The 25,597-nt window shown below is 35.9% G+C and overlaps 1 protein-coding gene across 42 annotated transcripts in view; it reads left to right on the top strand.

The window, feature by feature from the left end:
• Window positions 1–25,597, top strand: part of PTPRD (protein tyrosine phosphatase, receptor type D) — a 2,534,232-nt gene that overhangs the window by 665,445 nt on the left and 1,843,190 nt on the right. For all 42 annotated transcript variants that reach the window (XM_027549289.1, XM_027549255.1, XM_027549273.1 and 39 more), the window contains exon 3: window positions 9,667–9,737. The gene's annotated coding sequence lies outside the window, so the exon portion shown is untranslated. The remainder of the gene's footprint in view (window positions 1–9,666; window positions 9,738–25,597) is intronic.

Raw genomic sequence — 25,597 nt, forward strand, 5'->3', positions numbered from 1 at the left:
GTGAGCAAATGAGATCATATATTATATTTAGGTTTCACAGGGAAGGCACCTGCTAATGGGTGACAGCCTGGATCTGAACTTTATGGTTTATTTAAGTTGCCTTAACAGCAGCTTTTCTTTTTCCTAGGTAACAAACATTCTTAGTATACTTAATCATTTGATCATGCAAAAAAAGTTATAATGTTTGATAAGATTAAACCAGCTAGTAGCATTTTCATATTTGTGATACCCAGATTGCTGAGATTTTTTGTTGGATTTATTGCTCATAGTGTATCTTTTAGTAAGTCTTATAGGGGCTTAAAGCAATTGGTGGTTTTGCTCATTCCCCACCACTCAGTTTTAGATACCAATTAATAACAGGCTTCATATAGATGATCCAAAATATAGTATGCTTGTTTTCATAGGCTTATTTTATTTTAGATCTCAAAAATAGTGACTTACCACCTGAGAAAATTATTTTCTGTGGTTAAGATCTAGATATCTGGTTCTTTTAAGTTTGACTTTCCAAGAATTCAATTCCATTGAATTTCATATTTCTACTTATTCTGTTTCTAGCACATTTAAAATTAAAACTGGAAACTCTTCAGTGATACAGTCTTAGTCTTTCACATAATTTCAAACTATCTCAAGGTACAACTATATATTTCTCAAAGCAGAATTTTGTGTGTGGGGGCATGAAAAAATAAAATATCATTTACAATTGTTACTTTTAAAAGTTATTTTCTTTCACTGGTGGCATAATGTGTTTTTGTGAGTTGTTTAAATGTATTTTTCTTCTAGAGAAAGTATGTCTTTTTATGGAGCTACTGTATATTTTTACATTCTTAATTTTTCAAAAACATTGAAATGCATTTACTTTAAGAACATGAAAAACATTTTAAAAGTATCACTCTCTTCAAAACAACAAATAGAAATAGTGAAAGAAAAAATATCTTACCCCACATTACAGTAAATTTGGTTAGCGAGAAGGTGGAGTTTTACAGTAATAGCTTTTAAGCAGCTTATCTAATTTTAAAATAGGGCATATTGTACTTTGTGTGAAACTGAGAGGGAAGGATGCATTTCAATTTGTTTAAATGGCTTTGACAGTGAGGTTTATCAGTGCTCAATTTAATTTTGAATTTAATACCTTTTTTGCTAGATTCTTTCTCCCATTTTTTTTCTTTATCATTTTGATTGTTTTAGAATCTCATTTTTTAAAAGAACTTTTCCTTGTTAGGGAAGGAAATGTTTAAGATATCCACTGGTTTGGAAAAAAGTTAACTAAGTAAGCCCCATAAACAAGCCAGCACAAACCAATTTGTAGCCTCTGGTTGCTACGGAGTTTGCTGCTCATCCTCCCAACAGTCCTGGGCAGTCTGCTAAATTGAAAGGATCACTAAGGCTTCTTTGAGAAAAATAAGGGTGCATAAGCAGTGATCACATCCCACATTCAGGATAGTGGCAATTAGGTTGTAGTGATGTGGTTGCTTGTGTAATTGGAATTTTCAGTATGTGGTTTGGGCAGAAGTCTGCTTTAAGGACTCCCTATTGGATGTATCTAAAGTGTTTTGAGCGATGGTCAAATGTGCTGGATGTCTGTTTACTCAAAGCTACATCCTGCTTGCATAAAAACTATGTTAGGGTTCTTAATTCAATGACATCAGACTTGAAACAAAATGGAAACACTTTTGAGTTCTCTGGTCGGGAACATTACATCAGCACATTCATTTTTATTGATCTTTTAAACCAAAAATGCTTGTTCATCTCACCACTTCCTCTAGTTCAAGCTTACTTTTTTCTGAGCAGAGTTTTACCAAACTCTGAGGTTGCTGCTGTCATTCACTTTTTCTGTTCCAATTATATCCTTACTCTGAAAGACAGACATTTGTTACTGAAAACAACGTGCATGTCTTTGTGATCCTGAGGGAGTACACATTAACTGAAGGTAGTTTAGGGGAGTGGCATTAAAGCTTCTGTGTTGTTTTCACGGGAAATTAAAACAATTCAAATTGTGAAGCTCAAACTGTAAATCATAAATTTCTTACATTCTTTGTTCTCTAAACCAGCAAAACAGTTTGCTGATTTGATGATGATACCAAAGAAATTTTATTCAACTTGAAAAATCTACCCAAATTGGAAGAGTAGAGCAGAAAAAGATCTTAGAAATCATCTACTAACCTCTACTTTCTAGGTAAGGAGTCATAGAAGCTTAGTGACTTTTCTTAGGACACAGAAATGTTTTTAGTTTTAGTTTATGTGTTTTCTATGTGAGGAAAAGCTCTTTCAAGTAGAAACTGAAATAAAATATTCTTGAATTCACATCATAATCTGACTTACTTAAGTAACTCTTCACAATCTTTAATGCAACTTCCATTTCATTTCTGTATGAACATACTCAGATACTAGAGACTAGCAAAATTTAATTTTGACAGAAAAAAACTCATAAGACCCCTTTTTCTCATAACTTTGTTTTAGCATATCATGATCATAACATGATATGCAGACAGTTTGCATGCCTTGGACATTCCAGGAGAGAAAAGGCATGGTCTTTGTATTATTTTATATATGTGAATGAGAACTTTAAGTTGTCAAAGTACAGATAGAATGGTGACTTTTTATAGATTTTCAGTTTTTTGACAATTCAGTCATATTTTTGATGGTTAGAAATTCTATCCTAGGAAATTGTGCTGTGGGAGGTGCTAAGAGTTCTGTGCCCATCAAATCTATGTATGTGCCTTTTTTATATGGTCAATTGGAAATGAAGGTGCTATTTAGATCAACTTTTTTCATTGTCATATGTCTTTTTCCCAATTATATAGACCGATCTTGAACAGCAACAGAATAAAGTGTTTGGACTCAAGACCAGAGATTAAAGTTTATTGTCTGTATAAGGGCTAGTAAAAAGAGCCATAATTATTCAAATAATCAAGATGAGAAGTGAAGATCTAAACTAAAGTTGAAGCCATAGAGGTGGAGAGGAAGAAATGGATACAATAAATATTTTATACCCGTAATCTAGAAACTGAATGATGACAGCTTTCTGAGGTAATAAAAGTGAAATCTCAGTTGATTCCAAAGAGTCTAATTTGTGCAAGTGGGCCAATATCTTTCAACATGTAGTGGTTAAGTATGTAGGCAGTTCAGACTCGATACTTATTAGTTATGTGAATTGAGGTGGTAACTTGACCTTTTGTGCATCAGTTTCTTCATTTCAGTGTGGTGATAATATTAATATCTCCCTTATGAGATTGTAGAATGAGAAAGATATTACAAGTGTCAAGGGCAGAAAAAATGTGGAAAAATGTTATATATTATTATTGTTCACAGAAATAAAGATTGCAAGAACAGATTAATAGAAGCAAGATGATCGAACACTTTTATAAGTTGAATGGGAAACCTCTTTGGGACATTCAGCCATAAATGTCCAATAGTAAATTTTGATTTATAGGTTTGGGAGAAATTCATGTGGAATTTATTAGTAATATTTTTTAAACTATGGCTTTGTATGAAGCCATCACGAAAGACAGTATGTAATGAGAAGGGCAAAGTGTCAAAGATGAAGTGCTGAGGAAAAAATATTGTGAGGTACACATGAACAATTAGAAAGGAATAACCAGAGTGATAGGAAGAAAACTAATTCTGTAGTGGAATTGTCAATATGGAGGTCATTGGCAGCTTCAGTTGTAGCAGTGTCCATGCCTAGATCTCTGAGAAAGTGCATAAGCCCTGAAGAGATGTGAAAATAGTACAGGCAAACTACTTTCTAAGAGGGGATGATGAGAAGCAGAAAATAGAGAAAAATGATAGCTATACAGAATGCCAAGTTTAGAAGGGTTTCGTTTGTTTGCCTTATTTTCCCTTTTCTTTTAAAATACTTAATTTCAGCTGTCTTTCAAGTTCCTGTCCATTGAATCATTTTCTAGATACTACAATGGCAACAAAACAAAACATCTTCATGTATGTAAGATACCTGACATGATTTCCAACAGATGATTTTTGCCCTCTCAAGTATTAGAAGTCTATTCCCATGGGAAACTTGTCTTAATTAAACCATTCACTGAGTGTAAAATAAATGTATTTGTTTCCTGTTTCAAAAGAATATTTATATAGTTTGTGGAAACCTGATCAAATTTCTTTTTTTTTTTAATTTTATTTTATTTTTAAACTTTACATAATTGTATTAGTTTTGCCAAATATCAAAATGAATCCATCACAGGTATACATGTGCTCCCCATCCTGAACCCTCCTCCCTCCTACATTTATAAGTGGTCTTCTGCTACTGTTTGATATCTGACTAGTCAACTCACATTTTGTGGTGGAGTTATCATCTGATGCGACTCTTGAATTCTGACAAGCTCTCTGGTGGCTCAGATGGTAAAGAATCCCCTGTAATGCAGGAGACCCAGGTTTGATCCCTGAGTCAGGTAGATCCCCTAGAGAAGGGAATGGGTACCCACTCCAATATTCTTGTCTGGAAAATTCCATGGACACAGAAGCCTGGCGTGCTACAGTCCACGGGGTCACAAAGAGTCCGCATGACTGAGTGACTAACACTTTCACTTTCACAAAAATCAGTCTTAGAATGTTTAGCTAGACCTATCTTTCCAGAAACATCAGTGAATTAAGCATGATGTGTAACACTTTGGTCATCATGTAGCTGGAAACAGGCTACCGATTTGTGTGTCCGAGATCCCAAGATGTCATGGCAAAAGGGATGGACACAGATCTTAGAAAGCAGAGATGCTGCTACTGTATGTACACTGTCCACTCTAACCCGCTCTAGTTCTTATCAAAAGCATTAATAAATTAATCTGAGTTTTTGAAATATCTAATACTGAATTTGTTTGAAAGATACGCAATATTAGTGGCAGTTGGTATGCTGTCAGCTGCCTATGAATATCTAAAAGTAGACCTTATTTTAGACCTACAGGCTAGCAGGAATCTGCAATGATCATTTATGAAACATATTCCATCCCATGATTTAGATGGGTACATATATACTCCTATTTTTTAAACACAAACGGATGAAGATATAAGCTTTCTGGTTCTTGGACAGTGCTCTATAATTAATCATCAGAAGCATGCTGCCTTGCTTCTTTATATACACTTCTCTTTATTTGCAATACATTTTTTAATTTTTTTTTTTACAAAATAAATTATTATTAATTTGAAAAGCCATTAATTAAGAGTTTCATTGATATGAGAATCAAGTTGTCAGAGCTGGGCAATATAAAATTTGGAATGGAGGAAGTGGACTGTCAGGCGGATCTAGAGTTTTCAGTTAGCAGGGACAGAGGTGATAAAGGTTTTGCTTTGAGGGCATATTAAGAGGTTAATTTGAGATTAACCTGGGTAGGGTAGTAAGAAGACTGAGAAAGCTGAGACAGATTAGGAGAAGAGTCAAAGGCAGGGACAGATATTTATGATTTAAGGGAAGATTAGAAATTAAATAGGAGATTATTATAGGAAAAATCAAATTTCAGTGTGATACAGAGTTAGTTTTAACTTTATGAATTGAGGCCAGTTGGTTGCTTGATTATATTTTATGACCTTTTTATGAAAGCATTGTACTATATGTATATTTTCATTATATGTATCTTTTATCAGATAAGGTATGTTAACTATCTGTATCCTTTATTACAAGGGGCTAAAGAATTTTCAAAATGAGTACACATACTTTTTTAAAACATTTTACTTACTTTATTGTATATTTTTATAACCCTCAGAAATTCCTTCTTTTTTTTTATTTCATTACAGATCAGAAGGCATACTTAATACATTTTACCTTTTCCCCAATATTGTATGTCTTCTTAACTGTTGGTATTTGTTACCTATTCATAGTCAGTTTTAGTGATCCAAGAATTCAAATCAGTGACCATGAGATAAAATTTAATTTGTAACACTGATGTTCATTAATTTTTTTAAAGAATAATTAGTGTGTATGAAGATTAGTGATGACCTTCTAAATTTTTAATGGCATATCTTATGTAAGTAAGGACCTTAAATAGCATTCACACACCCACACCACACCCACACATTGTTCTTGTTTGTCTGTGCATGTTCTGGAGAAGAGTCTATTATTCACTTTTTCTGTGAAAACTAAAAGCAAAATAAGAAGTGCCAGAGAATGATAATAGTGTAGCACAAAAGAAATAAAGCAAAAAGAAATAACAGGACACCCAGCTTCAAAAAACAGAAGAAAAACCCAAGGTTTTTTTTTTTTTTTTTTTAATTTGGCCATGTCATGCAGCATGTGGGACCTCGTTTCCCTGACCAGGGTTTGAACTTGAGCCCCCTACATTTAGAAGCACAGAGCCTTAACCACAGAACCACCAGGGAAGCCCCCACAAGTTCTTCTAAAAACAACTTGAGTAAAACTGAGCAATGGATTCAATGTGCTTGAGACTCATTTTTTCCTAAATTTTAAAAGGGGAGAATGTTATTGGCAATAATCTCAAAGTTAAATGCATACTATATATTTTTTTAAAGTGGTTTTTTTAAGACTCACTGGAACTTCCCTGGCAGTAGAGTGGTTAAGACTCAACTTCCACTGCACCAATTCAACCTCTGATCAAGGAAGTAAGATCATGTGTGCTGTGAGGTGTGGCTAAAAAAAGAAAAAGAAGTAACAGCTTGTAAATCAGCTCCTAGAAACAAAAAGTAGCAGTATTCCCATGAATAAGTTTTGAACCCCCCCATCTTTAAATATTGCTTTAATATCTGAAACATGCACAGTTTATCGGACAATGTTGGCTTAGGGAAATGTGAAATTCATAGCACTAAAAGCTCAAAATCACACTGTTGTTACAGATGCTGTATTTGTTAATATAAAAATGCTTAAGATGTTCAAGAGCAGAGAGGTAAAGGTCAAATTTAAAAGCTCTTTTAAATCTTACCTAAAGTTAAATTCCATAATTTAAATTCTAAAGTAACAAAAATGTTTGATAATGTTGAATGCCTATGTTAATATCTAGAAATAAAGTTTTTTTTTCTTTTTAAACTCCCAAATGTAATTCTATATCTAGATAATGTTTTTATAACATTTTACTTGTTTCAGTTCAGTTCAGTCTCTCAGTTGTGTCTGACTCTTTGCGACCCCAAGAATCGCAGCACGCCAGGCCTCCCTGTCCATCACCAACTCCCGGAGTTCACTGAGACTCACGTCCATCGAGTCAGTGATGCCATCCAGCCATCTCATCCCCTGTCGTCCCCTTCTCCTCCTGCCCCCAATCCCTCTCAGCATCAGAGTCTTTTCCAATGAGTCAACTCTTCGCATGAGGTGGCCAGAGTACTGGAGTTTCAGCTTTAGCATCATTCCTTCCAAAGAAATCCCAGGGCTGATCTCCTTCAGAATGGACTGGCTGGATCTCCTTGCAGTCCAAGGGACTCAAGAGTCTTCTCCAACACCACAGTTCAAAAGCATCAATTCTTCGGTGCTCAGCCTTCTTCACAGTCCAACTCTCACATCCATACATGACCACAGGAAAAACCATAGCCTTGACTAGATGAACCTTTGTTGGCAAAGTAATGTCTCTGCTTTTGAATATGCTATCTAGGTTGGTCATAACTTTCCTTCCAAGGAGTAAGTGTCTTTTAATTTCATGGCTGCAGTCACCATCTGCAATGATTTTGGAGCCCCAAAAAATAAAGTCTGACACTGTTTTACTTGTTTACATGGGTTCTAAAACTGCCTTTAGTATTTTGGGGAAGGGATGTGATCAGGAAATTCTTTAGGAACTGCTGCTGGCTTTAAAAAAAAAAAAAAGGAAGAAGTCAGTTTCACATTTCATCAGTGTGTAAAAAGTTTTCTTATTCCTTCCTTCTGGAATTCCCTTCCCCCTTTAACTAGAATATGTGACTTGTAGACACAGGTAGCATGTAATTGTAGTTAGAATAAAAGGCTCTGAGTCAGACTTCCTGCATTTAAATTCCAACTCTACCATTTTTGATTAGGAGGCTGTTGGAAAGTAACTCAAAAATCTCTTTCCTTTAGGTTTCTTACCTGAAAGGAAGAGAAATCAATGAATTCTACTTCATTAGTTTGCATTAATCATGAAAAAAAAAAAAAAAGATCAACAATATACAAAAGACATCTGGCACATAGGAATTACTCAATACACATTATTTTGCTTAACTTAAGTTCTTTGTAAGTTCGGCAGGAGGTTCCAGAAATGACTTGTTAGATTTTAACATTATTCACTAAAGCCATGTAGAATAAATTAGTTTCAATATAATATTCTGTTAGTCCTGAGCGAGAACTGTTTGTCAAATTAGACAGAAGAACAGCCCCTTCCTTTCAAAACCAGAAGTTGTTTCTTAGTCAGTCAAAAGAGATTTTGACATTGATCATTTTAGATGTAGCGTATAGTATCAAGACTTTTCCATCAACTAAGTAATATATATCTCTCTACCTATCTATACACAAATGTACTATATTTATATAAATATAATTTTCCCTGCTTAATCCAGTCTACTCAATTCTGAATTTCTGAATATACACAAAATTAATAGAACTTTATTGCTGTTCCAGTGAACTAAAGATGTAATTGAAAAAAGGTACATATGTGAAAATGCATGATGGAGTATGTGTTAATACTAAAACAAGTCTATGAATGCAAAAAAGATTATGGCTCCATACATTAGGTGAGTTCAGAGTTTGGTTTAGAAAGAATGAATAACATTTGGACAGGCAGCAAAGGAACATTTTAGGAAGAAAGAAACATAAAAAGCCTGGTTGTCTGAGGGAAGGGATATTTGGGTCAGACATAAGTGATCATGATGAACCTTAAATGCTTAGTTCTTTGTGTTTAGTAAATGGTAGAAATTTTGCCATTTGTGATTTATTTTTGGAACTTAGGAGCACATGACCAATCAATCATTAAGCAGTTGATGGGACCACCTGATCTTTGTCACCCAGTTCAATTTTCTGCTGTTAGATGTGTGATTTAAAGTTAAATATTTAATTGTCTATGATTTTTCTTTGAGTTGGGCACTTCAGGTGACTTCATCAGTTAACTTGTTTATCCTGTAAGCTGACTCACTTAAGGTTTTTGGTGTACATGGTTTTTTATAGTTATGGCCTCATTATTTTGTGTTTAGTATTGTGCTGTAAATTTGAAAGTCATTATGATCCTAGAATACAGCAGTCACTTGGGTATGCGGCAAGAGTTCCATAGATAATAAACATACTTTGATAAACAACACTTTTTTAATCTATAAGAAAACATATATAATTAGTAGTATATCAATAAAAATTGTGAATAGTTAATTTTATTATGTAACACAGAACAAAAATGTATGTAACATCTTATATATAAAATATTTTTTAAGTAACTTCTCATTTAAGAAAAGAACATGGTGTTTGTGGTTAATTAATGAGTAGTTTCTTATAGCATGAACTTTTATGTCAGAAAAAATTAAGGATTATATTTGCTCTTTAAATATTTTCTTTAAAAAGAATTTTAAAATTTTAAAAAATGAATTATAATACTTTCCATCAAGGAAATAATATAAACACCTTTTTGATGTTTTTTTTTTTTCAAAATATTAGTCAATTCCATTAATCTATAAAGTGTCAATTATTATTGTGCTCCTTTTTCATCCCATCAATTGATTTAGATTTGACATCCTATAACTGCCAAAAAATGTAAATTAAAAATATGTTTCCTATTTTTTTCCTTTCAGGGAAATCTTGAGGAGTTGGACACTTTTCTTCCTCCAGCATTAGTTATTTTGTGGGAGGAGGCTGTACACTGGTAAGTCTCACTCATTCTAATGGCTCTTTCTAAAATTTAGCTAATAAAGTTGTGACTTGATGGTAATATAGAATAGGTAGGATTAAAGACACATCAATATCATTGCTTGACTAATTAAAGAATGACTTTTTTCGAACAAAAAAAATCATTTTTTGATTTTTGTTTTTATTTTATTTTATTTTTTTATTTTTTAACTTTACAATATTGTGTTGGTTTTGCCATATATCAGCATGAATCCGCCACAAGTATACACGTGTTCTCCATCCTGAACCCTTCTCCCTCCTCCCTCCCTGTACCATCCCTCTTGTATTTCATTTTGGCTGCCCTGAGTCTTTGTTGCTGCATGTGGGATTTCTCTAGTTAACGCAAGCAGGGGCTACTGCCTATTTGTGATGTGCAAACTTCTCATTGAAGTAGCTTCTTTTGTGGAGTATGGGCTCTGGGCTTGTGGGCTTCAGTAATTATGGCATGAGGGCTCAGTAGTTGTTGGCTCGTGGGCCCTAGAGTGCAAGTTTAGTAGCTGTGGAGCACGGGTTTAGTTGCTCTCAGCATGTGGGATCTTCCTGGATCAGGGATTGAACCTTTGTCCCCTGCATTGGCAGGTGGACTCTTTAACCACTGGACCATCTGTAATTGTTCAGTAGCTAAGTCATGTCTGACTGTTACCGCATGGACTGAAGCATGCCAGGCTTCCCTGTCCTTTACCCTCTCCAGGAGTTTGCTCAAACTCAATTCTATTGAGTTGGTGATGCCATCCAATCATCTCATCCTTTGTCACCCCGATCTCCTCTTGCCCTCAGTCTTTCCCAGCATCAGGGTCTTTTCCAGTGAGTCAGCTCTTCACAGCAGGTGTCTGAAGTATTGAAGCTTCAGCTTTAGCATCAGTCCTTCTAATGAATATTTAGGGTTCATTTCCTTTAAGATTGACCTTCAAAGAAGTCCTCAAACAAAATGTATAACATTGGGATTTCATTTTGGTTTTTAATTAATCTAGTAATAGGAATACCTATAGATGTAAAATTAAAATTATGTGTAGAATGGAAACTAGTAAATTTTTTAAGTATAAAACTGTGGTGGTACTCCTTATAGGTAATTTTTCAGCTATCTTGTTCTTTGATATAGAGTCCTACAGTGGTAATTGAACAAGCGTACATGATGAGGTCTGAGGCTGCAGTCAAATAAAAGCTAATAAGTGCTGTCAGTTTTCTCAACACATGATAGTCATTTTGCATATTGAAATTCATTTTAAAGTTTAATGATTCTTATGTACTTTTATGCCATAAAACCAAATGCGTGTCTTTTTGCCTCAAATCATTTTTTCTTCTGTTATTTATAAATATTATTAACATATTTTGGTATCATGTTTCTGAACAACCTTTCCCCCAACCATCCAATTAATTCTCACTCACACCCACACTCACAGACACATACACACACATACATTTACTTGTTTTATAAATAGTGTCTGTTATACTAACCATTAGTTAATTTTGAACTTTTAATCTACAGTTTTTGAGTCACATTTCACCACTTATGTACTTTAGAGCTATCTCCATGTTTCTGATGAAACATTTCATCAGTTAAAATTGTTAAATATGTACTCAAATATATGTACATTTTTTATGAGTTACATAAATTTGCCATTATCTTTATATACTATTTTATATACAAGTAGTAAAAATATAGAACTCACACTTAGGAAATTTTTAGGGTAAAATGAATATGTATGTACATATGTGTATGTGCATCTGACTCTTTGTGACCCTATGGACTGTGTAGCCTGTCAGTCTCCTCTGTCCATGGAATTCTCCAGTCAAGAATACTGGAGTGGGTAGCCATTCCCTTCTCCAGGGCATCTTCCTGACCCAGGGTTGGAACCCAGGTCTCCTGAATTGCAGGCAAATTCTTTTCTGTTGAGCCACCAGGGAAGCTCACAATGGACATGAGTTTGAGCAAACTCCAGGAGACAGTAAGGGACAGGGAAGCCTGGTATGCTGTAGTCCGTGGACCATGGGGTGAAAGGAGTCAGACAGGACTTAGCAACTGAACAATAGCCATATATATATATATATATATATATCGGAGAAGGCAATGGCGACCCACTCCAGTACTCTTACCTGGAGAATCCCAAGGAAGGGGGAGCCTGGTGGGCTGCCATCTCTGGGGTCGCACAGAGTCAGACACGACTGAAGCAACTTAGCAGCATATATATATATATATATATATATGCTATATATATTAGGCACCTCTGTCCAAGGTAATTCTCCAGGCAAGAATACTGGAGCGTGTTGCTATACTTTTCTCCAAGAGATCTTCCCAACCCAGGGATCAAACCCATGTCTCCCACATTGCAGGCAGACTTTTTACTGTCTAAGCCACCAGGGAAGTCCATGGACTGAAGTCTGCCAGGCTCCTCTGTGCATGGAATTCTCTAGGCCAGAATACTGGAGTGGGTAGTCATTCCCTTCTCCAGGGAATCTTTCCAACCCAGGGATTGAAGGTCTCCCACGTTGCAGGCGAATTCTTAACATCTGAGCCACCAGGGAAGCATGCTAGTCTAGTAAACTCTATCAGTTTTTTTTTAAAAATGAAACAAATGAAGTTTGTGTGACACAACCCAGTGAATCCTGAGTGATTCTCATTAATTATGGCTTTCTTCACAGGCCAGGCACCTGATAGAATAATTCACTTAGACTCAAGAATTCTGGGAGATCAAGTTCTACCTGACCAAGTCATAGCACACAAAATCTAGCTTATCTTGTGTGTGTGTGTGTGTGTGTGTGTGTGTGTGTGTGTGTTTTAACCCACTCTTACCAATTTTACTTCTATTCCTGGGCCCCAGAATTTTCAATGATTTTGCTCTAAAGAAACAGAATGAGCAGAGTAATCACTTTTTCTGTTTCATCTTGGATTGAATTTTTCCTGTTCTGAGTTGCCAGCCACTTCATAAAAGTGTCTGAATTGTCTCTTGACGTAATTTAAAAAAAAAAGGGGGGGGCGCATTTACTTTCCTCCCAGAACACAGATGAAAATTTAAGAAAATATGTACTCAGATTTGCTGGTGAAAAATCACAAACCATGGAATTCAAGAGTTAAGCTGAAGTGACGTGTGTTGTAACAAGTTGGCTAGTTGTCTGTTTACTGAATAAACAGTGTGTGGTGTTCAAGACACAAGGGACCATTGCTCAAATTTTCAAGATTTTCTAAACTGAAATTTCTCTAATTAGGTAAATTTCTCATGGGGATTCCCTCAGTTTCATTATGGAGCGCCCCCACCTCCCCGGGTCATTAAAACGTCTGACCCTTTTCTATGTTTCCCTTTTTGCCACATATTCCCTCTCAAGACTTTATATTAACCCAATAACTTCTTATGTTTCTTCTTTTTTTCATTCTATAACTTTTATGGTTTTGTGGTTGAACTCATCTACTCTTGTAGCTTCAAGGATAATGTATATATAATGATCACATATAGTGATACTCAAATCAGTATGTCGTCTTAGGATCTCATTCCTGAAAGTCAAATCAACATATCTATTTGATAGTGTATACATTTTTCAACTTCTAATATACTAAAATTGAACTCAAAATATCTTCCTGTAAACATCCTTTTGCCTTTCTCATTCCTGTAAATAGAAGTACCATCTACCCAGTTTTCCAAAAAGAAACCTGGCAAGTATCTTGGATTCCTTTCTCAGCTCTCTTATTATAAAACACACAGAGTCATGTCAGTGCTTCCTCTGGACAGATGAGAAATGCTACCAGAAGTAAGAAAAATGCAATTTGTATTTTTAAACAAGTTTGAAATGTGTTGCTGAAAACTAAATCTATTGAGAGAAGTAAATGATCACTGTAGTCCAAAACAAGGACAAAAATAAAATTCATCCCCAAGTAGGAGCTAATGCTGAAGAATTTTATCGTTAGCCTATTGTGTTTTTACTATAAACTCTAATGTTTTGAATTTTATTTCATTAATACATTAGCATTTCCAACCTACAAATATATATGCATTTATCTTTGGAGAACCATTGTGTCTTTTCCCAATAACTGTGTCGAGTTATTGTTCTTTTTTCTTTTTATTTTGTGAAATATCAGTGGAAATAAAAATCCTCTTCTAAATAGTCATATAATGCATGCTTCTCATATGTAGTGATCAAACACATATATTCATTTTTAATCCTGTTAAATTGATTAGAATATTTGACATACATTTGACTGGGCAATAATCATACTCTAGTTCTTTTCTACACAAAATTAGCATGACTAAAATTATTGTTTGAAAGATGCAGGTGTACATTTCTGCATGTTACTGAGCCATATTTGTGAACTGGGGAATCAATGTTGTCTGAACAAGGTGGAGAAGGTCACATCCTACTCATTTATTTTTACCACAAAATGTAATGCTTATGCTTTCATCTCTACTTTTTTGTACATCATAATGAAAGTTTTCATCCATTTACTTGGTATTTCCCTTTTATTACTGGAGGAGACAATTTCATTTACCTTTAGGCTATGATATAATAAACTTGATAATTCATATTGTATTCTCACTTCTATTTAGTTAGTGGAGGACCTCTCCACACCTCCACTTCAGTGTGTGAAATTTTCAGGACTCTGATTCAATATTCCTATCAATTGCCAGAGTGAACTGAATTAATAGAAGGAATTACCCCCTTTCACTTATTCTACCAAGACTGAGTCTCCAGAGGAATGCTTCAGTGTTGCAGACAGTACATCCCCTGGTTTGCTGGCTGTCCTTAATGGGATGTTAAAATCGATTGGAGCAATTTCTCTGTCACCTGAGAAGCCCTGTAGGTTTTGTGGCATGTTCCAATTTCATATCCTTCTCATTCCTTTTTAAAAATTGTACATCATTAACCAAGTGTCTTCCTCACTTATGAGACCACGACTTCCTTTTTCTGAGGAAACAGTTCTTGTAAATGTGTAATATACCTGGAATCCAGGCCAATACACCAGTGTTTGTGTCAAAGCCATGGCGGATAATATTGCAAATGACGTAAGGCTAAGAGTGCGTGTTTGCAGTAACAGTGCTCCTGTATTGAGGAAACACTGCCCCCTTGTGAAGGCCACTTTATCCTTGTGAATACTTTGAAAATTTAAGCACAGACTATGACATAAAATACACAAAAGCAACTTTATTTTTGTCTATGAGTATCTACTACATTCACCCTCAGCATGATTATTTCCCTGCCCCTTGATAAACTCAAGCAGGCATCTTGACATTTCTGCAACTTTACGATGGTAAAAATGGCCACGATCAATTCAGAATCTTAAAGCGGAGTGTCAACTCATGTCATTTGTCTGGCTTAATGCTGAGACCTCTCAATGTCAGACTGAGCCATTTGCAGACTAGTAATTTAGGAAGGATGAAGCTATAAGCTTTTTCCTCTTTCTCTGTTCAAACCTTATATGATTCATCCTCCTCCAACTTGCCAGTATCTTTAGTTTGGGGGCTTGGTGAGCGAGAAGAGGTACAGGGATCAGCACAGGGTAGGTATGAATACCTACTAGATAGGCAGGTATTTAAAGCTGTTTGTTGTTTTTTTTTAATCAGTACATCTGTGCTTCCTTCAAAGACCCCACCAATCTCTACAGATGGTACATCAGTATCTTCTTTGCAAGTAGCAAACTTTTCTGAGATTCATTGTTTGAACCTTTTTCAGTACTTTAGACATCAGGTCTTATCTCTAGCTTTTCCTCCTTGAGCTCTATTCACGATACTGCCCTCCTTTCAGACAGAATCCTTATTTCATTCTATTTCTCAAGTGGGAAGGTTAAATGTTAAATGCCCCTCAGTTTGTAGCACAGTTATCCAATGCACTGAATGGTCTCCTTAGAGTCACACTCTCTTAATTTAGGATTGGGAGATTATACCCAAATTCCTGAAAAGTCAGTGGGAGAAGATTATAGCACAGCTCTCTCCAAGGAAATACTTTTCAAATGTTATTCAATTCCTTATTTTAATGTGAGTGAGGGATTTTAAATTTACCTAAATTTTAAGTTATCTAAAATTCATCTGAATTTTACATCTATTTGGACTGTGGTCAGCCAAAATGCCCATTCTAATTCCTTCTTAGATACACAGAGACAGCCTGAAAGAAATATGCATTTTCCCAAGATCAGTGTTGACTAGAGAAAATCTATTAAGAAAGTCAGTTCAAATCTGGCTGTCAAATAATTTGTGTTATGGTTATATTCAAATATATGTGTTGTCACATCATTCTCAGGTGAAATTGCTTAATAATCATAAAGTGTCAAAATTTCTATAAGGAGTTCAGAAAAGTTGCAAATGATTATATCAGAGGTGAAACACTTAGAATTAGCATATTGGTACATCTGCAGTGCTGAATATAATACAGCATTTATCATTTCTTTCAAGTACGACATTATGAGTTAATTGTGCAATTACTATGAAAGGGTTTTGAATTTGTAGTCCAAGGTTGACATTTCTAAGGCGTGTTATTTTCTCAAGGTACTAGACATTCACATTGATCAGTAAGATTTAACAAATAACAAATAGAATTTCTTTTCAGAAGGAAAACTACCTTCCAGGTTCAGAAGCAGTCAGGGTATAGAAACTTCTATTTATAAAATCTTGTGTGAACTTTCTCTGGAATAAATTTTAAAAGCATTATTTAAATATACATATTAATACTTTAAATATGATGACAAGATTTAATTACATATTTCTAAAATATTTGTTGTCTTTCATGAAATATATCTCATGACAGTGACAATGCAAATATTACTTAAACAAAACATTTGGAAATACATTTTAAAATGACTGGACATATGAGTCTTGTCCATATAAGGACAAGGATGTACAATATGACTGAGAGTAAGTAATGCACTTTTTTAGTGTTGACATGAAACAAACAGTCTATCAGATATTTCCCAGAAAAGACACATTTATTTGGCATCAGCAGAAAATTGAAGTTTTTTGGTCTGCAACCGTGGGGAGACCAAGTCGAAGTTCCCCAGGGCAAAAGAAGAAGAAGCTTTTGCAGAGAAGAAAAGGAAGTTGGAATGGCTATAGTAAGTATGTGGCTTTTCATGGGCTAAATCTTTGCCAGGAAAGGAGTCTTCTTTGTGTTGGGCTCTGCTATTGTTACAGTTCATGAGAGCTCCCTCTTTTGATCTCACAACTCTGTGTAATTAAGGTTTTTGTTATTCAGTTCAGTTCAGTTGCTCAGTTGTGTCCAACTCTGCAACCCCATGAACCGCAGCATGCCAGGCCTCCCTGTCCATCACCAACTCCCGGAGTTTACCCAAACTCATGTTCATGGAGTCACTGATGCCATCCAACCATCTCATCCTCTGTCATCCCCTTCTCCTCCTGCCCTCAATCTTTCCCAGCATGAGGATCTTTTCCAATGAGTCAGCTCTTCGCATCAGGTGGCCAAAGTATTGGAGTTTCAGATTCAACATCAGTCCTTCCAATGAACATCCAGGACTGATCTCATTTAGGATTGACTGGTTGGATCTCCTTGCAGTCCAAGGGACTCTCAAGAGTCTTTTCCAACACCACAGTTCAAAGGCATTAATTCTTCAGCGCTCAGCTTTCTTTATAGTCCAACTCTCACATCCATACCTGACCACTGGAAAAAACCATAGCCTTGACTAGACAGACCTGTGTTGGCAAAGTAATGTCTTTGCTTTTTAATATACTGTCTAGGTTGGTCATAACTTTCCTTTCAAGGAGTAAGCATCTTTTAATTTCATTGCTGCAATCACCATCTGCAGTGATTTCGGAGCCCCAAAATATAAAGTCAGCCACTGTTTCCACTGTTTCCCCATCTATTTGCCATGAAGTGGTGGGACCGGATGCCATGATCCTAGTTTTCTGAATGTTGAGCTTTATGCCAACTTTTTCACTTTCCTCTTTCACTTTCATCAAGAGGCTCTTTAGTTCTTCTTCATTTTCTGCCATAAGTGTGGTGTCATCTGCATATCTGAGGTTATTGATATTTCTTCCAGCAGTTTTGATTCCAGCTTGTGCTTCTTCCAGCCCAGCATTTCTCATAATGTACTCTGCATATAAGTCAAATAAGCAGGGTGACAATGTACAGCCTTGACGTACTCCTTTTCCTATTTGGAACCAGTCTGTTGTTCCATGTCCAGTTCTAACTGTTGCTTCCTGACCTGCATACAGGTTTCTCAAGAGGCAGGTCAGGTGGTCTGGTATTCCCATCTCTTTCAGAATTTTCCACAGTTTATTGTGATCCACACAGTCAAAGGCTTTGGCATAGTCAATAAAGTAGAAATTAAGTTCTTATTAATACATTAGTTAAAATGAAAATACCTAGAGCATACAAATTAAAGCTCTCATTATGAACAAATGTATATTTGAAACAATTACCAACTATTGTTTTGAAGCATTAAACATTAAAATAGTATTTTACTGAAGAATGAACATTGGTACATTTATCATGAATGCAAATAATTTCTTACTTTTCTTAAATGGACATTTTTTCTTTTCTTTTTTAGGACTTAAAGGCATCTTAAGCATTTTTACTTAAGCTCTAACATGTGATGTATTATAGTAATTGATTGGTAGTAGCCAATACAATACTTTTAGTAGTTAACTACTAAGACTAGAGCTTTTAGATAATTCTATACTTTATGAAAAAAATTTGTTCAGTTTGAGGTGTGACAATAAAATACATAAGAAATTTGCATGGAGATAATACAAGAAAGATCAATAAACATGAAGTTTGGTGAAATATGTGAAGGTAAAAACATACAAGTTAGATTTATTTAGAGAAAAGAGGTAAAGCTTTTCTTTCTTCAAGTATATGGTAGAAATTATGTGCAGAATTGTTTTCATTGCCACCAAACATAAACAAGAGTCTTTGCTTTTAAATATAAATATATGAGATGGTTAGACAGCATCAATGACTCAATGGACATGAATTTGAGGAAACTCCTGGAAATAGTTCTGTTGTCCATGGGATTACAAAGAATTGGACACGACTTAGTGACTGAACAACCACAACAGCCCCACTACACAGACATGTGTGTTTATGGCACGGCTGGGGGATCCCAGTCTCCTTTTCCAATGAAAGCCCTGATGTCCTATTTACTAGAAAAGTTTGTGGAAAGACTGGAATGTAGCCTACATATGGATTTTGTTTTATATGGAAATCCAGAGATGAGATTTTTGAGCATCCTTTTTAATGGAACTAGAATATAGAGTATTGACATTTATAGATATTCAAAATTCTTAAAGTAAAGAACTATTGAAACATCATAGTCTGATGTCTAAAGGGAAAAAAATGAGACTGTGTCTGTTACACGTGTGAAATTATCAGTCCTAATTAGATTAGTCATAACAGTGAGATATATATATATATGTGTGTGTGTGTGTGTGTGTGTGTGTGTGTGTGTGTGATTTTCAAAAATATGATTGGGTTTATTTGTTTTTTGATTAATGTCAAAAAACATTAATGTAGGGATTCCCTGCCTACATCAACGGGTGAAAAATACCTCTTTATTTTATTTCACATCTTCCCTGGTGGCTCAGATGGTAAAGAATCTGCCTGCAATGGAGTAGACCCTAGTTTGATCCCTGGCTCTGGAATATCCCCTGGAGAAAAGACTCGCTACCCACTCTGGGGTATTCTTACCTGGAGAATTCCATGAACAGAGGACCCTGGTGGGCTACAGTCCATGGAGTCACAAAGAATAACTTGAATTTTGGACAAACTTCCAGTACAAGATAGTTTTCTGAGATTAAAAAAAAAAAAAAAAAAACAAATGCCATCCAAGGACAGCTTTATATAAAGCTGTTATCAGATTTCTTTTTTTTTTTCCTTTGAAGCATAAGAAATACTGAAGCATAAAACATGTTAAAGAAACAGCCTAATTACAACCATATAATTCAATAGGCTTTCTGCTCTATAATAGTGAATTATTGAGAACAGGAAAGCAATTAATGGAAGAAATCATTTCTAAAATGGGTATTCAGCATTTGGCTCTAGTTTATGGCATTTTATTCATTCTAGTAGCTAAAATAAAATGTAGTAAATGTAAATCTTCTGCTGCATAATCTACGTAAACTGTAATAAATTAGTTTAATGATTTTACTTTTAGTTTAAAATGAAAGACCCAGTGTGTAAACTTGTATAGGGTGATTTTAATTTGTGCAGTACAAGGGCCCGTGGCATCATTTCCCTTCCTGTTATTTCCTGTTGTAGGTACCAATATTCTTGTCGGACAACATGCAGATATAAAAGGGAAAGTGATTCTCTGTTGCTTTAACTTAGCAAACATTTATTCATTGTCTACTGCACATGCTAATAAATTAGAAAGCTATTTATGAAGTATGAGAGCAGTGTATCAAAACCAAGTAAGAGGCATGAGACCAAAATTGCCTTTAAAATAGGGATTTATTGTCAGACACAGATGCAAGGAGGTGCACATTTCTAGGTTGGTTTAATTCTGTGACACACATGTCATGGAAGATTCTGAAAAATTCCTTCCTGAAGCTCTGCTTTCCTTAGCCAGTGGTCTTTCATTCTTAAGTTTATTCCCTCATGGTCACAGGATGACTTATCTGCCAATATCTAATTTTCTAATACTAGACACTGTCTTTTGAAACCTCCCCGCAGACTCTCTCGAGTGCCACTGACCACATTTGGAAAGCACGTTTAGAGAGATTAAGCATCTCACATTTTCATATTCTGTAATGGAAGATGGATTTATCAAAATACAAGTGTGTGTGGAGAGCCAATGGCAGTAAGATGAGAAAACAGCAATATTTGATACAAGAGGCAATACAGATTGCTATGCTTTCCAGAGTTTAGAACTGTATTAATGTCTATACATGTAGTAAAACTTCACAAAGGGGATAATACTTGCAAGAGAGAGCATGAATGACAGTTTTCAGATAAAACAAGGGATTCATAAGTAGCTGGAGTTATTAAAAAATAAGATTCTCCATTCATATGTATACTAAGTGACTAGTATCTATTTCTCAGAATATTCTTGTGGCATAATAAATGTGCCACTCACATATATTTTTGTTTGTTAAATAATAACAGACAATATAGATATGCTTCTTATGGGTATTGCATTGTGTTGGGCCAAAATTGTTGGTTCATTTTAAGCAGGAAAAAAAAAAAAAAAACAGAACAAAAAACATGACCCAATAAAATAGAAGCACACTTTTTACTATTTGACTAAAAACAGTTCCTCTTTCAAAGTAGGAATTATTTATTCTTTAAAATAATGAATCTCTAACTTTTCCAAATGACAAAATTAGGGTGATTATAACTTCAATCTCTATATTCAAGATCTGAGGCAGAATTCAATATAACAAAGTTAAAATTACTGTATCAAGTATCATTAACACATTATATGCATTCATCTTTTTAAACATTAACTCACAATGATAATAAGAAGGTTGTCCCATTCTAAAAATTCAAAATTTGAAGTAGAAATCAGTCAGAAATTTGGCATATTCAGTTTTTCAGTTCCTCAATCTCTTAGTTTCCTGTCTCACTTCATCTAGTCTAGATAGTTTAAACTTAGACCTGAAAGAAAGCTTCAAAATTTTCTGAAGAAAATAAAAGAATATCTCTGCATTATTGAGATATGTAGGATTCTAAAACAAGATTTTGAAAAATAAACTACAATTGATGTAGGGAAAGATTCATATTTTTATAGCAATAAAATTAGAAACATGTTTTTAAAAAGTCTTCTTGCTCCATAAAGAAAATAAAAAGTGAACCCCAGACTTTATTCAAGACATAGAACTAACAAACAGCATGACCTGTAAAAACTTTTGGAAGTGGTAAGGAAAAGGACAAGCCAACAGCAACAAAAAATAGACCAGCTTATGAGCAGGAATTTCACAAGTGAATGATTTATACTTATATGAAAATATGCTTTCAGTATCTCTATGTCTACCACATTGATAAACCTAAAAAATCTGGCAACATTACTAATTGTTAGTGAAGATGTATAACAATGGAAATGTTTTATATACCTTGCTTGGAGGAACGTAGACTGAGACAATCAGTCTAAAAACCATTTTGGCATTTTCTAAAGGGGCTAAAGATATGCTTAACCCATGATAAGAAATTTTCATTCCTAGGAATATATCCTAAAGCGGTGCTTAAAAATGTGCAACAGAGATTATTTCTGATAATGGTCCTAGCAGCATTGTTTGCACTATAAACAGACAAATCCAGAAATGGTCTACAGGTTTGTTCACTGTAAACTTTCATAGTGATAAGTATCTTATAGAGAGATTCTCTGAGATTGTATAAATATCCTCTTCTTTCTCAAACTTCCATCCACTGCTTGTAGCCTCCATTCATGATTTTAGAACTCCATTATTTCCTCTGGATTTATTACTTTGCATTCTGTTATATGCCTTCTGGGTTTCCCTAGTAGCTCAGTTGGTAAAGAATCTGCCTGCAATGTTGAAGACCTGGGTTCTATCCCTGGGTTGGGAAAATCCCCTGTAGTAGGGATAGGCTACGAACTCCAGTATTCCAGATAATTTGATCAGGATGAAAACATAAAGAAAGTTTCCACACTTGTTTAAGAACCTTAAAATTTGGGGGGGCTTCCTTGGTGGCTCAGTGGGTAAAGCGTCCGCCTGCAATGCAGGAGACCTGATACAATCCCTGAGTTGGGAAGATCCCCTGGAGAAGGAAATGACACCCGACTCTGGTACTCTTGCCTGGAAAATCCCATGGACAGAGAAGCCTGGTAGGCTATAGTCCATGGGGTCGCAAAGAGTCTTCACTTTCACTTTCATTCTGTTATAATGAAGAAACTTCCTATCACTCTCTCTATCATCTATTTAGACACACTGATTTATTTTTCATTCAAACAGTTATAACCCATTATTCTGAATAGACTGTGTGTGCTGTCTCTTCAGTTCTGTCTGACTCTTTGCGACCTTGTGGACCATAGCCCACAAGGCTCCTCTGTCCATGGGATTTTCCTTGAAAGCATACTAAGGTGGGTTGCCATGCCCTTTTTCAGGAGGTCTTCCCAACCAGGGATTGAGCCCGGGTATCCTGCATTACAGGTGAATTCTCTACTACTGAGGTACCTGGGAAGCCCATTCTAAATAGATTAAGTAAATATGTTTCAAAAGAAATTTTAATGTCACTAACAGCAGAAAAGCATAATCCTAAAACTTGTTAAAATTTCCATCTACAAACCATCCCAAATTACATCCATATTGTTGGAGATGCTCTCAAATGGTTTCACAGGAATCAGTTCAGTTTAGTCGCTCAGTCATGTCTGACTCTTTGCCATCCCAAGGACTGCAGCATGCCAGGTCTCCCTGTCCATCACCAACTCCTAGAATTTACTCAAACTCATGTCCATTGAGTCAGTGATACATCCAACCATCTCATCCTCTGTCATCCCCTTCTCCTCCCACCTTCAATCTTTCCCAGCATGAGGGTCTTTTCAAATGAGTCAATTCTTCACATCAGGTGGCCAAAGTTTTGGAGTTGCAGCTTCAACATCAGTCCTTTGAAAGAATATTCAGGACTGATTTCCTTTAGGATGGACTGGTTGGATCTCCTTGTAGTCTGAGGGACTCTCAAGTGTCTTCTCCAACACTACAGTTCAAAAGCATCAATTCTTTGGAACTCAGCTTTCCTTATAGTCCAACTCTCACATCCACATCTCACATTCACAGGACTAAAACAATCAAAAATGGCTTGGCAAGGTAGTCTTTACTTCTACAGAAGGGTGTGTGAGACTCTTAAAGCTAAGAGCGAGGGCTTTCAAGAAGATCATATGGGGTGGTTGCAAAAGGAGGGACTCCTTTTTCTGCCTGGAAGGTTCCAATGGAAGTTGATTAACTCCTTACATGCCACTATTCATTTAGGAGAAAAGGCCCTCCAGCCATAGTTGCGAGGACCTCTTACCTTAACTGGAGGTCTTCTGGAATCTGAGACTGGGCCACGTGAGCTTTCTGCTGAGTTCGTTTTTCGCTGTCCTGGTTTCCAGCACGATGGGCCTTCCCCTGCGCTGGGTTTCTTCGCCTTCCGCTTCTAGCGCGGGAGCTTCGCTGAGTTGGGCTCCTGTTGTGCTTGGCCTCTTCCACGTAGAGGTTGTTTCAGCCAGGTTAAACCCGAGTCATGGCACCATAGATGTCACGTGAGTGTATGTTCCTCAGTTCTTTGTCTCGTCACAACAAAGATTTGTAGCGACGGACATTAAAGCCCTCGGCGCGTCACAGCTCTTGGGTCTTGGACAAACCATGCTACAGCTCTTAGGCAAATCAGTGTTACAGCTCTATTTTATTTAGAAGATAGCAGGAGAATCCAAGACTTGAAGAGAAGAGAGTGGAGGAGTGCATGGGGAGGGAGGGAGAGAGAGTGAGAGAGAGAGAGAGAGAGAGAGAGTGCATGCATGCGGGAGAGAGAGTCCAAGAGAAAGCGCTTTGGCTCCTCCTTTTATATGTTTTTTCCTCCACCTGGGCCTGCCCTATGCAAATTGGGCTTAGCCAGGAGTGCTGTTTGTTCTGTTTGTTCTGCCTGAAGTCTTCACTCTGGTCATTGGACCTTCCTTGTCTTTTAGCCACTGCCATTTTGGACTCCTTTTCCCTATTCTACCTACCTAACAGCAAGGTAGTCTTTACTTCTACAGAAGGGTGTGCTACAGGCAAAGGTCTGGGAAAAGCACACAGAGTGGGAAATCCTCTCAATTTTTATCCCTGAGAAGCAGGTCCCCCACCCTGGCTCTTCATAGATTGAGGACCACAGAGTAACAATATTTCCCAGATGTTGCCTAAGTCTTTATAGGATGATTGATAACTATTTCCCCCACCCTTTTAGTTCTTTGTGCATGTCTAGGATAAAGCCCACAAATGTAGCCCACCAAAATGTTCTTAGGAGAAAAAAGCATGAGGAAGTGAAAAGAGCAAAGGATTGGTAACTAGCCACCATTTTAGGAATCTTATTTGCAAGCCAGCTATATACTTTTCTGTTCAACTGTTCTAAGAATGAATCACTTCTTCATTTCTTATAACTTCTCCTTTGATAGAAAAGACCGTACCTTTCTTACAGATCTTGCCTAATTATATAAAGCCCTTATCAGCTACATATACTTTAATTCAGATTGATAGCAAGCATGTAACAAGGTTCGAGGGACAAGGGCTGACACAAGGTGGAGGTGACTATAGCCTATTGCCTTTTTCGGAAAAGGTAGATCCAACTGATTGCCATGGAAAGGGTGCAGTGCAGTCTACAGGCAAATTAGAGAAAGACATATGAGACACATTTAGTATGAAATTTAGGATTTCTAATTTTGCCTAGGAGTAACCCAGAAATAAAATGTTTCAAAAGAACCTCATAACATTTTACATTTTGAAAACTGTTCAGTTCCTAAATCTCAACAGAGGAGATACATTTTGTAAAATTCTATGATGATGGCAGCTGCTACCAGCTGCTCTTGCACCTCCCCATCCCCTTCTCAACCTCCTCTTCCTCCTTGTCTTCCACTTCTTTTTCTTCTATTATTCCTACTAGTTAATAATTTTAGCAGATGCCTCATATAATTGACTCAAGTTTTCAGACATGATATTTTTTATTTATTTATATGTGCTTTTTATTATTTTGTTTGATGTTCAAAGTAAGTATTTGAGATTCATATTATTTTCACCTCTGTACAGATGAGGGACATTGAAATTTTTAAACAAGTTAAATAACTATGGAAATCTGAATACAAAGTTTACCTCCCATTAACTTATATGCTTAATGATAACTACATATCACTCTTTTCCCAGAAATCTATCTTCTCCAAGTCAAAGCTAACATGTTGTGCCTAGCTTTTCAAAGCATTTTAATCCACTGAATTTACTTTAT

The sequence above is a fragment of the Bos indicus x Bos taurus genome, chromosome 8 (genome assembly GCF_003369695.1).
Source record: "Bos indicus x Bos taurus breed Angus x Brahman F1 hybrid chromosome 8, Bos_hybrid_MaternalHap_v2.0, whole genome shotgun sequence".
Classification (NCBI taxonomy): Eukaryota; Metazoa; Chordata; class Mammalia; order Artiodactyla; family Bovidae; genus Bos; species Bos indicus x Bos taurus.